We start from the raw sequence: 14952 nt of genomic DNA, 5'->3' as shown, positions 1-14952 counted from the left end.
GAAGGAGTTTTGGCCTGGCCTATTCTGCCCGCGGCCAGACAGGGACCCGCAGCAGCGGGTTTTGGCCACGAGCTGGGCCCACTACGAGGCTTGCAGCAACGCGGAGTATCGGGACGACCGCTAAGGCCGTGATCACCAAATTTTGGGTAAGTTCTCTTCTGAATCACTTGTCTTCAGTTCGTTCATAGTTTATCATTGAATCACTCAACTCATGCCTTGTTTGCTTCTAGGTTTATGCATGATTGCAGCAACTCTATAGAGTTCTTGACGAGCACAGGCCAGAGCCGACGTGGTCTTGCTTGCGGCTGCGAAGGAAGAAAGCTCGTCAGTTGCAGTACGAGGTGCGCTGGGTTGCCGTCTCGCAGTACTACCACTATTACCTGCACCAAAAAGATGACCAAAACTCAAGGCAGAAGCTACGACTTACCTTGAGCAAGGAGCAGTTCATGATGGTAACTATTACTAACTTTTCATTGTTTCAAGCAGTCAACTATATGTTTCGTGCTCACATGTCATGCTTCCAAAATTTGCATAGGTTGTTCCTCGTTGGTGCTATGGAAGGCATGACGGATGGGCGAGTTTGGTGATAGGTGGCTCGGCGCCGATGCAGAGTTGCTGCCAAGAGCATCAAGGCCCGGGCTAACCGTGGAGACCGACGGGACACACGGCCAAGGAAACAGGAACCACTGGGGCTTCAAGGCCATGAAGGTATATCTATGTGCATGATGCATTTTTGTTCTTCTTTACGTCATGTTCTTATGTATGGCTAACTTCTATTTGACGTTGTAGGAGGACAAGTTGAAGAGGCCGCTCTCAGACATGGAGTCGTGGAAGCTGGCCCGCGAGCAGAGTCATCGCAAGGAGGGCGAGAGCCAGTACTACGGCAAGACCGAGGAGCACCTGGGGTCTTACATTCATCACTATCAGGAGTTGCATCTAGATGTTCCTGTTGCTGAGGTCGCCCAGTCTCAGATCGACGACACGGCGGTGGTGGCCATCCATGGGAAGAAGAATGGCCGGTATCCGTGTTTCGATGGCTTGATCACTCCTTCGATCTCGTACACACAAGCTTCGGGCTACCAACCCGAGCCAATTGGAGAGTACGGGGCGTTCACAGACTCCCTTAGCCCGCCAGCATGCTGTAAGTACTTCCTCTTTATCTTTTTCTATCTAGCATTCTCAGTTTATTTTCAGCATTGCTCACTTAGAAACAACCTAAATTATGTAGGCATATAAGGAGTTTGTCGAGCATAGGAATCTCGAGGTGCGGGAGTACTTGAAACGAGTGAAGGCAAACGATGATTACAACCGTCAGATGATGACGGTTAGTTTTGCCCTCTTAAAACCAACCTAAATTTTTGCACTTTCATTCCTTCTGATCTTCTAGTTTGCTTGTTTAACTAACATTCAGGCTATGTTGGCGTCTTGGACTAACCGCACGGATCCACCACAAATGGGACCCCCACCACCACCTGCGGGAGAACCCCCACACGTGCCCACGTTCGATGAATGGGTGGCACTAAGGAAGTGATGGTTCGGTTAGTACATTTTCCTAACTACTAGCAAACTAGTTCTCGTTCATGAAACACTATCATATCATATTTACCGTTAGAATCTTTTCTGAAACATGTAGGGGACCGGTGGCTCGACTCCTGCTCCGTCGACCCCAGTCACTCCGATCTGGCAGAGTGGTGGTGGTCGCGATGGCGGTTTTGGCGGAGGTGGTGGTGGTGGTTTTGGCGGAGGTGGTGCTTTTGGCGGAGTGGTGGTTTTGGCGGAGGTGCTCTTGCTTGATGATTCGTGCATGTGGCCATCGTGCCATGCCTTTCATATTCCTACTTTTATCATGTTTCATGTCTTGCACTACTTTTATGTTCATGAACTTCCGTCGGTGATGATCTTTAGATGATGTGATGAACTTGAGTATGTTTAGATGATGATGGTGAACTTGAGTATGTTTAGATGAACTTGAGTATGTTTACATGATGAATTGTCATATTTCTGCATAATTTCATATTGTTCTGTTTTGAAATGCTGTCAAATGAATTGGAAAATAGAAAATAGGGGGAAAAAAACTATGCCTACGGCAAAGCCGTCGGCATATATCGCCCAGGAGTTACCAGGGCTTGCCATGTGGCACATCTATGCCTACAGCAAAGCCGTAGGCATATATCAAAATCTATGCCGACGGCTTTGCCGTAGGCATAGCCCTGCTGCCAGGATAACCCAGCAGCTGCCACGTGGCAGAGATATGCCGACGGCAAGACTCATCTATGCCTACGGCTTTGCTGTAGGGATAGCCCTGCGACGTGGCATTGCGTGATTCGTCAGCGCTTTTGACGGCGCCGTCCGTTGCCGTCAGACAAAAAACACTGCCGACGGCTATACTGTGCTGACGGCTGACGGCAGGCCGTCGGCATAGGCCCCTATGCCGACGGCTATACTATGCCGACGATCTGACAAACTACGCTGACGACATCTACGCCGACGGGTCTATGCCGACGGCAGCCGTAGGCATAGATCTATGCCGACGGCCCGTGGCCGTAGGCATAGCCCGCGATCCGGTAGTGTCGCTATCTACGTTTAAGTTTTGACTGATGCTGACTCACATTTTCTTTCTACAATTGTGATATTATTCAAGTGTACATACATTGATCCTTTACATGGAACTTGTCATCTTTGTTTGCCAGATGATCAGTCATTTGACGTATATGAGAAACTTGAAGGGAAGCATAAGGCAATCCATCATTAACTTTTAGTTTTATTTCAAGTTGTTGGAATCAATCTTGAGAACATCTTTCTATTATAGATACTTTATTACTGCTTTGAAGTCTTGTAATCTCTTTAACATTACGCACTACAGAAATAGTAAGGTTATGACACCATGGTGAAAGATATTGGGTATTGGAGAGGGGAAGATTGAAAGAGATGGTGATATAAGGACAGAGGGGAAGTGGGAGAGGAAGAAAGTTGGTATGAGTATTATAATCAGGTTAGTACCTCAGAATTTTATTCACTGATGTTTTCTTTGCGGTAGAAAAAATGGTTTTAAAAGGTTCATGATTTTGGCAAAACTGTAGGATGCATGTGTGGTCCCTCACATCAACAGATAGGATAGGGTACCCAATATGAAATGGACAACGAAGCATCATTTATTTGTCTTCCATATTGTTAACTATGGCGCACGTGGCCTACTCTGCAGAATATCAAGTTTGACGACGATGATTATTGGAACCAAGAGGAGGAAGCACAGAAGTTTCCATTTGATGTTCTATTCATATGACTGCTACTATAGCAAATATGTAAAGCCTGGATTGGTTTACTTATAGTTTTTGGTAATTGATTTTTAATTTGTCGTGTCTCGGTATGTCAGTAGATAATCAGTGACCAGTGTTGGCAACGGTGCATTGATCCTATTTACTTGTGGTTCTGTATGCCTCCTCTAGCTGGAGCTTACACCCAAAAAAATATTGGTTGTGGGATTCTATATCTTCTTGCAAGTAAGTGTTGAAGCTCTGCAGCATTTATTTTTGTAGAGATCAATTAGCAAGTGTGCATTGCTCTCTTATTGTTGGGGGCTGGGGGAAACCAATCAACAGGTGAGTTAGATCCTTTTTAGTGCCATTCCACCATTTTACGGCAGAGACAAGTAGCAAAACTCATGGCATGGTTGTTTGTTAACTGAATCGTGCATTTTTTGGTTAATATTTGTACGTACTAACAATTGCACGGATATATTTATTTCTGCAGTCCTAATGTAAGAATTGAAGCAATAGCCCCTTTCATGTTCTACTTTTTGCCTTTTCAAATATCACATATTCTATCAGCGTACATATATATATATGCAAAGTGTGGTTATTACAATTATTATAGGTTGTTTGGTTATTAGCTAGCAATCTGTGGTAGTAATTATGTAAATTATTAACCAATCTTGTCTGGTCGTAGGGTTCCTAATCGACGTTATCATCTTATTCTGTGGCCTCTGCTTACTTTCACCCTAAGCGATCTTCAAAATTTATTCCAGTATTGCAGAGCCTCTTATATTGTTCTTCTTTTGGGCATAGACAAGGATTCACAATGAATACTATTATGTGGAGTACATGTCTGTAGTTAGCATGGATCGTCTGATTAGTAGACAAAAGTTCAAGTTTCAGTGTAAATTTCCTAAGTGTCTCATGATTATTGATGATTGGTTTCCAAAGGGCACCACATTGTTTTACTAAGAGGATTATCTTAATATAGAGAACCTTTTTTTCAAAGGAGCGACTAAGCCAAATGAAAATTCCATGAACGAATAAAAAGGGTGGAAACTGTCAACCTTATTTCTCCAGGGGATGGAGTGGAGATTGGGAAACATAGCTAGATGGGAGAAATGATAAATTGTTCTATAATAATGTCTTATACCGTATCTGCGGGGTAAATATATGTACATGTATCAGAACATGGTATGGTTTATGAATATAAATAAATTACATTAAACAAACATTCTTATGTTGTTGGCTAATTTTTTTGTTTGTGTGATCCTTGCTTGGTTTTTTGACGTGGCGAAAATTCTACAGCCGATGAGGATCTGATTTAATTCTGATATGTCGAGCTTCTGATGGTTCACTATGTAAGCTTGTTTGGTGATTCCTAAATCCATGCTAAAATTACATGCGAGCGTGGTACTGTTATTTTTTTCTTTATATCCTGTAACCTGATGATCTACAAGTGTACAAAGCGCATAAGATGTTTTGGAACTAAGCGCCTGTTGGGATCCTCTCCTGCTCCACGTGTGGAGGGGTGCCAAATGGTTTGGGCCTGCTTTGCGGAGCCCAATCCTCCCGTAGTGTAATTTCGCGGAGGTGCGGAAGCGTATCTCCTCCAAACGAAGAAGCTGGAGTTTCTTGAATTTATGGGAGTGGTGCACCTAACATTTTGATATGAAGAAAACTTCCTGAGCGAACCAGCAACTTCGCGACCCCAGCTCGCGTGCAAAGCTGGCTGGCCGAGAAGTTGGCCTGTTTGGGAAGCCAGAGAGCTTCCGAGCGAGGACTAAGCATAATGTCATATTTGTGGCAATGTAGTTAGAAGCAACATAACACACACAAAAATTTGACTTGTGTGTTGAACACATGCTCGTGGGTTACAAGATATTTCATAACTATATAAAAATTACAAGATTTGTTTATAACTAGATAAATACCGACAACTCAAAAAATCATCTCTATGCTTAAATTTATTTCTGTTGCATTGTGCCGGTATTTCTTGGGTGGCCAATATTTCTAATTGCTAAACGAGATTTAATAAGGAAACCGTGGTAGACTTTTTTAGTGACTCGTGATGATAAGTATGTCGTATGGAGAAGAAAATATAAGCCAATATTTTATGGGATGCGTGCGCTAAGCAGAGAGGTTGTTAGGGCTACCAAAAGACGACGACCCTCTCTTGAGCTGATGATGAGGGAGAGCACGGGGTGATTGTGCGTTCAATGATGGTGGTGAGACAACCAGCAAGGTTGAGTCGGCAGTGGAGATCAATAATGATGGTGAACGACGCGTAAGTTTGTTGTCCCATAGCAACGCACGGGTACTTAACTAGTTATTTTATTTTAATTTTAATTTTTTAATTTAATAATAAAGCAAGGATTGAGGATCACCGTTGCGGTAGTTTTTAAAAAAGCCCTTGCTGTTTTTTGTATTCAACCTACAAAAACGTTTTGATTTTGCAAACTAACCCCTGCATTTTGTGCTCCTTTCTTCATCTTATCCACCGGCTGGAAGGGGCGCATGCCCACCGACTGCACCTGCCGCGGGGACGCCGCGGCCGCCATGGCAACCTTCGACGCGGCCGCTTCCGGCCCGGACGCGGCGCCCGACCTCTGCCTCGCCGCGCACCAGAGCAACCAGCTCCTCCACCTGCTCGCCTCTGCGGACGGCGCCGTCTTACCCGTCCACCCGGCCGCCGCCGCGCGCCGCGTGTTCGCTGGCATGCTGGAGGCCAGGGCGCCCCCGTCCGAGGCCACCATCACCTCGCTCGCCTGCATCGTCGCTGCAGACGCCGAGGGCGCCTACGAAGCCTTCAGGCTCGTCTCCTCCATGCGGCAGAAGTACGGCCTCGCATCGCGCCTCCGGTCTTACAGCCTCGTGCTTGCCGCGTTCCGGCGCGCCGGGGAGGCTGGAAAGGCCTACGCGGTCGAGGCCCACATGGCGGCCTCCACTGCATCACCGGAAGAGCCCGAGCTCGCCCTGCTCCTTGAGCTCAGCGCGAAGGCCAGGGACGCAGACAAGGTGTTTGAGTATATGCACAAGCTGCGGTGAGCTGTCGGCTGTGTGAAAGAGGAGATCGCCAGGGGGGGTGGTTCCGAAACAAGAAGGTGGCAACTGCTGGTAAGGCTGGTGACTCTCGACCGCCGCAGGACGCTGGCCCTATCCCACGCCGCCGTCGGCTTCCTGGACGCTGCGCTGGAGGCCCTCGCGGCCGCTGGGAGCCAGGACGCGTTCCTCCACAAAACCTTTATTTGGAGCCAGGACGCCCGGGAGGAGATCATGGTTGATGCTTTACCGCCGGAAGTTGTTGACCTGGAACAAGCGGGTAAGCTGGATGTGAGAGCGGAGGCGCACGCCATGGTGCAGGATGTCGTGGTGTCCGAAGCACCTGAGGTGCCGGAACCAGAGGTGAAGAGCGGGGAGGTGGTGGTCCGAGGACACAACCAAGGTGCATCCTGCGCATCAACCAGAGACGAAGGCCGATGAGGTGCTGGTCAGGGATACGGTCACGGCTATTGTGGTGCAGGAACCGGAAGCAAAGGGTGAGGGTGTCACGGTCTCGTGAGGCAGCTGGTGCGCAGACTATAGAGGTACATAATGTTTCTGCTTGTTTACCATCCATCCCCAACATTTTGAAGCTGCGATGTCACATTAGGCGGGCTACTTTTGTTGCTGGTGGTACGGGGGCAGGCAGTGGTGGTGGCTGCTGCTTAGATATCTTTGCTGGTTCAGAGAGATAGATGGAAGTGAGTTTGTTTTGTGCTTATGATCGTGTTTGATAATGCCTGTTCAATGAGAGTGCCATTCGGTCAATTGTTTGTATGAATTCTGTAAAAAAGTTGTGTTACTGTGAGTAAACAAAATCTTGTATGCCGCACCTTTGAGTTTGAGATGCAGATTTGTATGCCCTATGAATAACTTAAAAAATTTGATGCAACTAGGGAACTTGTATCATTTGTTAGGTATAAATGGCAGGAGCACAGCCTATTCAGTAAATACAAACTATCCGCATCTCATGTTCGAAGGGACATCTTAAAGGCTTTGTATTTCTAGCGCTGTCTGCTCCCAATTCACCACCCTTCTTGATGATGTTTCTGCTTGTTTACCATCCATCCCCAACATTTTGAAGCTGCGATGTCTCATTAGGCGGGCTACTTTTGTTGCTGGTGGTACGGGGGCAGGCAGTGGCAGTGGCTGCTGCTTAGATATCTTTGCTGGTTCAAAGAGATAGATGGAGGTGAGTTTGTTCTGTGCTTGTGATCGTGTTTGATAATGCCTGTTCAATGAGAGTGCCATTCGGTCAATTGTTTGTATGAATTCTGTAAAAAAGTTGTGTTACTGTGAGTAAACAAAATCTTGTATGCCGCACCTTTGAGTTTGAGATGCAGATTTGTATGCCCTGTGAATAACTTAAAAAATTTGATGCAACTGGGGAACTTGTATCATTTGTTAGGTATAAATGGCAGGAGCACAGCCTATTCAATAAATACAAACTATCCGCATCTCATGTTCGAAGGGACATCTTAAAGGCTTTGTATTTCTAGGGCTGTCTGCTCACAATTCACCACCCTTCTTGATGATGTTTCTGCTTGTTTACCATCCATCCCCAACATTTTGAAGCTGCGATGTCTCATTAGGCGGGCTACTTTTGTTGCTGGTGGTACGGGGGCAGGCAGTGGCAGTGGCTGCTGCTTAGATATCTTTGCTGGTTCAAAGAGATAGATGGAGGTGAGTTTGTTCTGTGCTTACGATCGTGTTTGATAATGCCTGTTCAATGAGAGTGCCATTCGGTCAATTGTTTGTATGAATTCTGTAAAAAAGTTGTGTTACTGTGAGTAAACAAAATCTTGTATGCCGCACCTTTGAGTTTGAGATGCAGATTTGTATGCCCTGTGAATAACTTAAAAAATTTGATGCAACTGGAACTTGTATCATTTGTTAGGTATAAATGGCAGGAGCACAGACTATTCAATAAATACAAACTATCCGCATCTCATGTTCGAAGGGACATCTTAAAGGCTTTGTATTTCTAGCGCTGTCTGCTCACAATTCACCACCCTTCTTGATGATGTTTCTGCTTGTTTACCATCCATCCCCAACATTTTGAAGCTGCGATGTCTCATTAGGCGGGCTACTTTTGTTGTTGGTGGTACGGGGGCAGGTAGTGGCAGTGGCTGCTGCTTAGATATCTTTGCTGGTTCAAAGAGATAGATGGAGGTGAGTTTGTTCTGTGCTTACGATCGTGTTTGATAATGCGTGTTCAATGAGAGTGCCATTCGGTCAATTGTTTGTATGAATTCTGTAAAAAAGTTGTGTTACTGTGAGTAAACAAAATCTTGTATGCCGCACCTTTGAGTTTGAGATGCAGATTTGTATGCCCTGTGAATAACTTAAAAAATTTGATGCAACTGGGGAACTTGTATCATTTGTTAGGTATAAATGGCAGGAGCACAGCCTATTCAATAAATACAAACTATCCGCATCTCATGTTCGAAGGGACATCTTAAAGGCTTTGTATTTCTAGCGCTGTCTGCTCAAAATTCACCACCCTTCTTGATGAATTGGTATGCTCTTGGTATTAGCATTTAACATATTTAGTACAAACATGTCTTGAATTGTTTTTGTAGGATTAAATATAGCAGCACTTTTGCTTTTATCATTTCATCTTAAAGTATTCACACTGCTGGCACCATATGTGTACAACTGAAAACATATTTTACCAAGTTAAGAGAAAATGATGCCAGGAGGCGTCAGCAGCAGCGGTGGCTCGGAGCACAGGCATGGGCGTTTTAGAGACACATTGGTATTTTTTGATAGAGACTACTGGTAGTTTAGAATGATTTCACCGTCGAGGCGATCCTTACACATTCATCAATATTTAATAACAACAGTGAATTTATCTCTATATATCTGCCTTCTTATCTTTTGGGGGATTGGACTTGCTCTGTATGATATTACATGGCTTGAATGAACTGTAGATTTCGTAAATCAGTAGTGTTGCTATGATTTTTCACTGCCACATGTTTTAACTTAATTATTGGAATCAGGAGCCCTCTCGGATTACTTATGCCTCTGGTGATTTGAGAGCTAATATTCTGTTTCTCCAAATACCAGTATGATGATTGCATTAAGGACTGTGATACGGCTTTTGAGAGGGGAAGGGAACTTCATGCTGACTGTGCTGACTTCAAGATGGTCTCAACTCTCAAGGGCACTGACAAGGAAAGCAACTGCTCTTGCCAAACTTGCCAAGTCTTCCAAAGACTACGATGTTGCCACTGAGACATTCCAGAAGGCTCTAACTGAGCATCAAACCCAGATACCCTGAAAATACTAAATGATGCTGAACGAGCAAACAAGGAGCTCGAGCAACAAGAGTATTATGATCCATAAAAAGCTGATGAGGAGCGAGAGAAAGGTAAGCTGCGTGAATTATACTGTTAACACTGCTTTTCTGCCCCTAATAGTCTAGGGTAGTTAATGATGAGGTTCTCTGTTCTTGCTACTGCCCTGCAGGTAATGAGTTCCCTAAGCAGCAAAAATACCCAGAAGCAGTGAAGCATTACACTGAAGCGCTCAGGAGAAACCTGAAGGATCCGAAGGTAATTCCTTGATGTTTTATGTTGCTCAATTGCTTGAGCAAAACAATTATTTGAAACCATTTCACAGTTATATTGGGAAGAATTTTTTTTACATCTGACGGGAACCCGCATAAGATTAACCAATAATGCGGAGAACATACCAAACTATGTATATATACGCCTTTTGAATTAGCCTGTCGATGACGACTGGTGCATCAGGTGCTTCTGCAGTATAGATTTGTCCTGTAGTGGGTTTGGTATAACTGCTAAGTTGTTGTTTGTGTGGATTGTATATTTCAGGTATACAGCAACAGGGCTGCCTGTTACACCAAGCTGAGTTCCATGCCTGAACGGATGCCGAGAAGTGCATCGAGCTAGATCCTACATTCTCCAAGGGAAATGCACAATCCGGTTTTTCATGAAAGAGTATGACAAAGCAATGGAAACTTATCAGGAAGGCCTAAAGCATGATCCGAGTAACCAGGAGCTGCTTGATGGTGTCAAGAGGTAAATAGCACTGAAAGAGATTGTCAATCAGTCACTGGTTTCTCATCTTAGATTCCACCAAGCAGCTCCTAACCGTTGCTGTCCATTCTCAGATGTGTTCAGCAGATCAACAAGGCGAACAGAAGCAAACTTTACCCCAGAGGAACTGAAGGAGAGACAGGGCAAAGCTATGCAGGACCCTGAAATCCAAAACATCCTAACGGACCCTATTATGCGGCAGGTAAGTTCATCATCAGATGTCTGTTTACTCCTCTTTCTTGAGCCAGAGGTTGGTTTGGCGAACGGTGCGATGACATTGAGGTGTTTGTTGTCTGCAGGTGTTGATTGATTTCCAGGAGAATCCAAGGGCTGCTCAGGACGTCTCGGGAGCACGAACGCAACGGCGGTCGGGCTTGGGCATCGTTGGGTTCAGTGATTGGAGACGTGGCCGTTCGTCCCTGACGGATCTCCGCCGCCACGGCCTGAGAGAGCCTAGAGAAGGGAGGGTATGGACGAGCACCTATAGGACGACCTGCCATCATGGCCAGCGCTTGTAGACTCCGACAACATTCATGTGGTCATAGTGGAATCCTCCCGTCGTCTCACGCCGTGTATATTCAGACTTATTTGCGTGCGCCGTAGGTTGTATGAACATGGAGGTGCAGTCACCCGAGGTGCAGAAGCTCCATCACCTACCTCTACCTCCTCCACTACGCTGACAAGTAAGCTAAGCCCCCATCATCTACATTGCTTCCTCCCTACCTGTGATTAATTACTTCGAGCCTGCTGTTCTTTTGTCATATATACAAACCTATCTATGCTTAAGTGTGGTCATTAGGTTATGGAACAGGAGAAACAAAGTGTTCTTTAGCAGATCCAAACCTGTCCATTTTAGAATTGGACCAAGAATTACTTGTGTTGCCTGTTTGATATGTATAACCATAATTTTTTTGGATGTCATAGAAAAATCATGCTACATCATAATTTTTAATCTTTGTAAACAAGTTAAACTTGGAATAAGATCCTGAAAGTAATAGAGCGCTTCTTGAATGCATGGAAACAAAAAAAGTTAGATATCTCAGAGTCAATATGTCATATATTCTGAAAGTGGTGCACATGGATATGTATATATTCTTGGTTAGTTTTTGTCCTGTTTCTGTTGTATATATGCTCTAAGAGTCCAAAAGAAGATGAGGTAGCGCTACTTGATTTCCTGTCAAATTTCAGTAACAGTCAAGCAATAATGCAATATTGGCCTTTTCTTTTTCCTGTATTACGTAGTGACCATGGAGTCAAAGCTCATGTCGATGGTCAATTACTGACAGTTGCACTTATATAGAGCACACTGATATAATATCTGCACATATATTCTGGAAGAAGCCTATAGGAGTGGATGAGCAAATAACACATCACATTCGAATAATATTGAATGTGTTCCATCTGTTCACCTAAATTAATTTTGTATTCTGCTCTACAATGTTAATTGCAGAACAAAAGACTAGCGATGGTGCAAATAGAAGATAGGTTTACTGGAGGGGGAGGGGGGAGGTTTGAAATAGCAAAAAAATTAATGCTATAACGCCAAAAGAAAGTCGAGAAGGCCATATAGGTGCATGAATATCCATATGTTAGATACCATGATGTTGAATCACTCGAATATGCCCGTTGCAACGTACGGGCACCTTTACCATATATAATAACTACGAGTACAGTACATGAAAAGCAATTAGTGGATAACATTCCAGTTGAGAAGATGCTAATTCATGATACATTGGTTGATATTTTCTGCACCCCAACTCAGTTCACCGGGTTTGACTGATTCCTCACACTTGGTAAACATGCAAATAAACCTTCCACCATTAGGTGTGAAGAACATCTGTATATGCAGGGATTTGCTGGGAAAAACTATCTTCGGAACAAGTGGGCCAATGCAAATTTTAAGAGAGCTGAAGAGACGCATAGAGCAAGAGAAAGGAGAAATACTTCCACTCTTGAGAATCTACATCAAAGAATTAGAATGGGACAGTAACTAAGTATGCATGTGATATGTGATTCAATTGAAAATAGTGTTATATGTACATCTTAGGGAGGTTAAGATTGGCTCATGATGTGTATGTTGATGTCCATCTTTATATCTGAGAATTAAGGGATCTATTCTTTTAACCAGGAAGCAATTTAAGTAGCAAGTTCGTTTCTCGTTGGTTAGTTGTATCACTGTCTCCCAACGCTAACACTACTTGACAGCCAGCCATGACCATTGATTTAATTTCAATTTTTTTTAGTTTCCTACTATTTTTCTAGCTAAGTGAAATATCTTTGAAGCTATGAAACTTACCTACGCCCATGACTTGACTCTTGGTTGCGAATTCTAAATGAAGTACAAGCAGCCAATCTTTTTGAATGAATTTGCTGATGGTTTGAATTGTTATTCTTCACTATGGATGCATGGCAGTTCTTGGGTTTGAGCCTTAGGCATGCAACAATGAGATCTAATTGCATTGTTTGTTAACTATTTAAACCAAAATCATTCATCAATTTTGATTGGAAATCTTATCCCAATACTTTTGATACTGTACTTCGATTTTGATAACAAAAATTGTTTCAAATTGGCATGTGGAAAATAAAGTAAGAGCATATCCATGTTTACTTATTAGTTTGTTTTCTGAGAATGGTACAGGATTTACAAACTGAAAAAGCATTTATTGTTTGAAAATTATTTTAAACCAAAATCGTTTGAAATGTTTGTTATGATATGGCTGTTTGACTGATTGCAATGTTGTTTTAGTGGTAATTTTTTTCAACTTCTAAGCATATATTTATTTTTTGTACACCCGGTGCAACGCACGGGCATTTTTGTTTGCTAGTCTTTTCTTTACCTCTTTGCCTACACGCATTGCTTTCGTCGGATTCACCGTCACTTTTCATTAATAAAGTTGCAAATATTTACCCACCACTGCCATCCTTAGGTGGAAAAAACGTTTCGCTAATGATCTGAAAAAAAACATAAAAAAGATCAAAAAGAGAAAGAGCTAACCGACCCAATCCTTCTTCCCCCGATGCGGACGACCCACCTCCCTGCGCCGCCGATGTCAGCCGCCACCCCCAGGGGGAATCAGCTCAGATGGCATCCGTGACTGCAGTGCGTCGTGGCTCTGGCTGCCGAGGAAGAGAGCGGAAGAGATGACGATGGTGCCCTGCGTCCTGCGCCGCTCGAAGGTCGTTTAGGGAATTGCTCAAGGTGCTCGAGGCCGACATCCAGCATGCCGGCGTTGTTAACATCGTGTCTCCGGACTATGATGGGCGTATCTGCAGATATTGATTTCCTACAGCCCGAAGCACACTTCTTCCTCTTCCTCAGCTCAGTGAACCGTCTGCAGCCTCAGCAGTGCACTCGACCTCCTCGGATCCTCGGCTACAAGGCTCAGTCTTTGCATTTGTGTGGTTTGATTCAAGACTTCGTGGCATATTGTGGTCACTACACTTGTGTTCTTGTGGGAATTGTGTAGCTTTATGTTACAGTTTGGACCTATGATACTGACGCCCATTGTCTGTCTATAGATGTTATATTTTCTCCCCTCGTTCGACTGCAACAAGGGGTGCTACGAGCAGAGGGCAGTCTGCTCAGAGTTAGTAGCGAGCAAGAGGTCGGTCTCTGAGATTGATGCTGACATAGACGAGGAGTGGGAGGTCTGCGTGGAGTTAAAAAACAGCAGGGGTTGTGCCGGTTGTGCCGCCCAACTTCAGCCATGATATGTGCATCAAGTGCTACCGTCAATGGTGAGAACAAGAACCTGATCCCCTCACCTTTTTATTTTTCTGTCATGTTTAACCATAGCAACCATGTTTGGTGTTTAGTTTAATGCCATCTTCAGAGCTAGCTTAGTCGATACTAAATGTTAGTACGTGTTATTAAGTGCGTCACCAGTCACCACCGGAGCCTCTTTGTTCAGATGTCTATGTCATATAAGTAAGTTGGTGTGAGCATCATTTATGGAAAAATATGCAGCAACCTCTGTATCTGCTTACCAGTTTTGTGCTTGGTTCTTACGAGGTCTGACTTTCACCACATACATGTAAGTATTAGAGATTTATATGGCAAGTTCACCACATACATGTAAGTGAACTTAATGAGGTTTTAAGCTGCAAAATTAAGTTGCAGTTAGATTCTGTTGAGTAAATAGCACTGGCGGTCTATGAACTTGCACCGCGGGTGCACTTTAGTCACACAACTTGCAAACCGGAAGAACCCGTCAAGAACTTGCATTGCGGGTGCAATCAAGTCACACGTGCCAGCTGAACCGCGCCGACGCCCGGTTTTCTCTGATTTCAGGTCACGCGCGTCGCACGTGACGGCCGCTTTTTTGCAGATAGCCCCCTGAAGTCTCAAGCAATGCCGCATTGAAACACTCCTCTGTTTTCTCTCGCTGCCTCTGTTCGTTGCCGATGGGAGAGGAGACAGGCGGCGCCGTGCCGTCATGGAGATCGTCGGCGGACAGGGTGCCGGTCCAGACGGTGTTCCATCCGACGGTGGAGTTGCCGGTTCTTCGCACTGAATGGCATGGGGGTCCGACTTACGGTGAGTTTCCCCCTCCCCCTATCCCGTCCCCCAATTTTAGTTAGGGTTTCCTCCTTCACGC

The 14952-nt window shown here is 44.5% G+C and overlaps 1 long non-coding RNA gene and 1 pseudogene across 1 annotated transcript; both read left to right on the top strand.

Annotated features, from left to right (window-relative positions):
* The first annotated feature begins 1107 nt into the window (after positions 1-1107).
* On the top strand, positions 1108-1522 carry LOC125527154. The gene is made up of 3 exons (XR_007291988.1): positions 1108-1141; positions 1229-1324; positions 1412-1522. It is a non-coding gene; the product is annotated as an uncharacterized LOC125527154 (long non-coding RNA).
* Positions 1523-8459: 6937 nt separating this feature from the next.
* On the top strand, positions 8460-10207 carry LOC125527155 (annotated as a pseudogene).
* The last annotated feature ends 4745 nt before the right edge of the window (positions 10208-14952 follow it).

Source organism: Triticum urartu, unplaced genomic scaffold (assembly GCF_003073215.2).
Source record: "Triticum urartu cultivar G1812 unplaced genomic scaffold, Tu2.1 TuUngrouped_contig_306, whole genome shotgun sequence".
Classification (NCBI taxonomy): Eukaryota; Viridiplantae; Streptophyta; class Magnoliopsida; order Poales; family Poaceae; genus Triticum; species Triticum urartu.
The sequence above is the reverse complement of the archived record's forward strand: the minus strand, read 5'-3'. Positions and strand labels throughout refer to the sequence as shown.